The following is a 4,764-nucleotide window of genomic DNA, read 5'->3' on the forward strand; positions in this document are numbered from 1 at the left end:
TTCCTTTCTTTTTCAATCAGACCCCCTTACTCCTCTATAGTTCCGATTTTCCATCTTGAGCACCTCTATTTTTTTCGATTTTTCAGAGCTTTTGAGTTCACATTTCACTCTATAGTAGTTAGTTTGTCAACTTGTATTCTTTGTTTTGAAGTGGTTCTTGGTGTTTGATTTTGGATTTTGTTGTATTTTAGGGTTTAGATACTTAGCAGAGGTTATTGTTTGATTTTTTAGAGGATTTTTCTTTGTTACATGCCTAATATCAACTTATTACCAATTTGTAGAGGTGTTATGCTTCAATGGCATTTGTTGTGAATATGTTGTAATTCTAGGGGGGTTTCATAAATTTTGTTGAATTTTATTCTTGTTAATGGTCTAGTTGGATTACATTCTAGGGCTTTTTGTTGCCTTCTGTAAACAATTAGTTAAATATTAGGGCTTTAGTTTAAACTTAAAAATTAGGGCTTTTTATTGTATTCCGTAAAGAATTAGTCAAAATCAATTATGTGAAAGTATTCTTGTGACTTTGTAGGCATGGTAACAATATGGCTTCAACAATTGTAACTCTTCAAATGTATTATACAGGCTGTTTTTTATCATATCCTGAACTCAGATATGCTAATGGAATATGTGATGTTGAAAAAATAGAAATAGATATGGATGAGCTTCATATCATGTTATTTTTAAAATTAGCTGGTGAATTGGGAGTTGAAAAAATTGAAACATTTGGGTGCAAAGTTAACAAAAGAGGTGGTTATTACATGTTAAATAATGATAAGGATATTTTAAGAATTATAAACAACTTGAAGGGTGGGGACTTTGTTGATGTTTATGTGGTACATCAAATTAGTACCCTTTAGTTGTTGAGGATGTAAATGAGTGCAACTGGCCCAATTGTTAACTCCCAAAAAAGGTTAGCCCCCACCACCACCACCTACTGTTATAAATGGTAGGGTTGCTGTGTTTTTACCTCAAACACTTGTTATAAATGGTAGGGCTGATGTGTCTTCTCCTCAATCACCTGATGAAAATGATAGGGTTTATGTGTCTTTCCCTCAACCACCTGATAAAAATGATAGGTCTGTTGTATCTTCCCCTCAACCATCTGATGAAAATGTTAATGAAAATATAAATAAAGAGCAGCAGTCTATGGTAGACAAAGAAAAAAATAAGGAGACTACTGAGGACTTAAATGAAGGTGAAGGTAATGACTTTTCTTCCTACCATCTTCAAACTTCTAATGAATTTGATATACATATAGATGGTGAACAATCTGATTCTAAGTCACTGTTTGATGTTGATGAGAACAAAGATGATATAAGTAACTTGTATGAGGAGTTTGTTGAAGCTAGAAAGTCAAACATTCAAGAAAAACAGTAAAAAAGGTTGTTACAGTAAATGTAGAAGAAATAACCTCTGGTCCTGTAGGTATAGATGTTGGTTTTTAAGATATTAATAAGAATAAGAGGGGAAGATATGAAGGAAAATTAGGTGGGGATGACCTATATTTTGATAGATCAGATCCTGATAGTGAAATTAGTGAAGATGAAGGGGAGCCTGTTGAATCTAATCCACCAGCTAGGAATGCAAGTACCAAGGTCTATTTTGACCCAATTGCCAAATTTTTTTATTTCAGTTGTATATAATTTTTGTGAACAATATTCAATTTAGGAAAGTACTACAAACTTACTCTATTCAAAAGGATGTAAACCTTAAATTAAAGCCTAATGAAAAGGAAAGAATCAGGGCAAAGTGTAAAAAGGGTTGTCCTTGGCATATTCTTGGAAGTGTTGAGGGAAACACTAAAAATTTTATTGTGGAGACATATTTTCCTATCCATAAGTGTTGAAAAATAACAAGAAACAAGTTATGTACTCCAAAGTGGATTAGTAAGACTTACAAAGACAGAATCATGAGTGAGCCTAGCATCAAACTCCATCAAATTCAAGGTTTGATAAGAAAGGAATATGGACTACATGTTAGCAAAACAAGTTGTAGAAGGGCAAAAAATAAAAGTTCTAAATGATCATATGGGTGATTTCAAAGAGGAATTTGGTAGATTGTATGATTATGCTGAGGAGTTGAAGTCTACTAATCCTAGAATTACTGTAGCTTTTAGAACATCCAAGAATACAATTCCTGGAAAAGAGGTATTTATGGGCATTTATATTTGTCTTGGAGCACTAAAAATGGATGAAATGAGGGTTGTAGAAGGATAATTGGATTTGATGGTGCATTTCTAAAGGGTGTGTGTAAAGGTGAACTATTGTCTTGTATTTTCAAGGATGGAAATAATCAAATGTACCCTGTAGCATGGACAGTAGTTGATAAAGAATCCAAGGATACATGGTCTTGGTTTATGAAATGCATCAAGCATGATTTGGAGCTGACACAAACTGGAGGTGAAGCGCTCACTGTTATGTATGATATATAGAAGATATGTTACACTAATTTCTGCTTCTTTTCTATTTGTTGCAGTTGCTATGTTATACTAATTTTTCAACTATTTTTATAGGGTCTGCACATAGCACTTACTGATTTATTGTCAAATGCTAAACATAGATGGTGTACTAGATATATTTGAGCAAACTGGAAGAAGGAATGGAAGGGTGAAGAAAGGAGAAAAAAATTGGCAGGTTGCCAGGGCTCCATTTGAAGTTCATTTACAAGCAAAGCTGGATGAAATGAGTTTGTTGGGAGAAGGCATTGTGAAAGCTTTGTTAAAGTACAATAAAGAGGCATGGTGTAGGACATTATTCAAATAACATAGCAAGTGTGACATAGTTGAGAATAATATGTGTGAGACATTTAATAGTTGGATCGTGGCAGCTAGATTCAAATCAATCATTACTAGTTAGAAGAAATTAGAGTCAAAGTCATGGAAAGAATGACTCAAATGAGAGAGCTTTCTGAAAAATGGGTAACTGATGTGTCACCTATGGCTATGAAAGTTCTTAGAGAAAATGTTGAACATGCAGCCATTTGTGAGGTTAAATTTAATGGAGATATTGGCTATGAGGTTCAGGATCGACCTTATAAACATATTGTTAATCTAAAAAATAAGGTGCACAGTTGTAGGTCATGGCAACCGAAGGGAATTCCTTGTGCACATGCAATTACGGCAATGCATTACAAGGATTTGAATGTTGAGTCTTTTGTTGAGCACTTGTACAAAAAGGAGACATATCTGAAAGCCTAGAATAAGTTCATTCAACCTAGGACAAACATGAAGATGTGGCCAAAAAGCACTAAACCAACCATTGAGCCACCTGAAATCACTACTATGCCAGAAAGACCAAAAAGAAATAAGAGAAAAGACAAGGATGAGCCTAGTAAAGAGAAGTTTGGAAAGGCTACAAGAAAGGGGAGAAAAATGAAATGTTTTTTGTGCAAGAATTTTGGACATAAGAAGAAAGGATGTCCAATTGGTGCAAGTTTTTCTTTCAATTCTTCAACATTATTAATGAAATTTATGTTGTCAATGTTTCTGTATTCATCTTGAAATATTGTGTATGCAGAAAAATGGATTCAGAATTGGAACTTCAACTGCAGGAACTGCTGCTGTAACTACTAAAATGCCCACCACTACTTCAGCAGCTCCTACAGGTGTAACTGCTAGTACGGAGATGCCCACCATTGCTTCAGCAGCTGCTGGAACTTCAACTACAAGTGCTACAAATATTTTTGTAAATGTTGAAAGTGTTTCTCAGCCAACAAGTCAATTCAATACTCAATAGTCAACTACTGGTGCTGGTGTCTCAAAGAGGAAGAATAACACAATTAAAAGAGATGGTGCAAATCCTGGATATAAGAGGCCAAGAACATCTGATTTTGGTGTGCTATTTGGAGAAAATGGTAGTGTGATACAGAGGGTAAGTATAATCATTTAAGGGTTTTTGTTTGATACTATAGAATCGCCAATATTTAACTAATAGTATTATTGCTTTTTATCAGCTTGGAACTGTTGATAGAGTGCTACATAGTCCTACATTGAAGAGTTCAGTGCCTATCAATATTGATCTTGGATACAAACCTAATGGACTAAGGTGGAAGGGTAGAGATGCAGTTACTCAAACACAACTACAAGAAGAAAGTTACAAAAGAGCAAACTGTTCTACAAATACTCATGCCACTACAAGCACTCAGTCCAGAACAACTAATGTCACACCAGCACTCAAGACACATAGTTTTTCACAATAAAGACTTATATAAAGTCTAGCTTAATTCTCTATAGTTTTGTGGTCTAGAATACTTTTCAACTGTTAACTTATGTTTTTTTGGTTTAGCTTAATTCCATCTGTTGTGTTAACTTGCTATGACAAACAAGTTATTTTTGTTTTATCGATTTGTGGTGAAGATCACAGTAGTAATTATAAGCCTTAAATTGAATATTTTCATTACATTATATTTCATCATCCTAGTATTGACATGAACAAATCATCACGCCATCTTAAATACAAAACATAGAAACCAAATGACAACAATCACAATAACACTAATATCAGTAATAATGTCTGATCTCCCTTGTCTTCCATGCCTTCCATGTCTTTCTTGCTTTCCATGATTAGCATTTGTTGAGAGGTTATTCATGTAGTATTGTTCTTGATATGTAGGATGAACTTGGTATGTAGGATCAACTATGTCATTCCATCGAAAAAAAATCACATCCATTACCATTTGCATATTTTTGACGGCTCCAAAACATTCTTTCAGGATTAGTTGGTGCTTTTGACATTTTAAGTTTAGCAGAAAGTCCACAATAGCAAA

General features: G+C 34.1%; 1 long non-coding RNA gene across 1 annotated transcript; it reads left to right on the plus strand.

The window, feature by feature from the left end:
* Nucleotides 1-2,174: 2,174 nt before the first annotated feature.
* On the plus strand, nt 2,175-4,218 carry LOC129893269 (uncharacterized). The gene is made up of 3 exons (XR_008767410.1): nt 2,175-2,399; nt 3,516-3,869; nt 3,952-4,218. It is a non-coding gene; the product is annotated as an uncharacterized LOC129893269 (long non-coding RNA).
* Nucleotides 4,219-4,764: the final 546 nt, after the last annotated feature.

Source organism: Solanum dulcamara, chromosome 6 (genome assembly GCF_947179165.1).
Source record: "Solanum dulcamara chromosome 6, daSolDulc1.2, whole genome shotgun sequence".
NCBI classification, from domain to species: domain Eukaryota; kingdom Viridiplantae; phylum Streptophyta; class Magnoliopsida; order Solanales; family Solanaceae; genus Solanum; species Solanum dulcamara.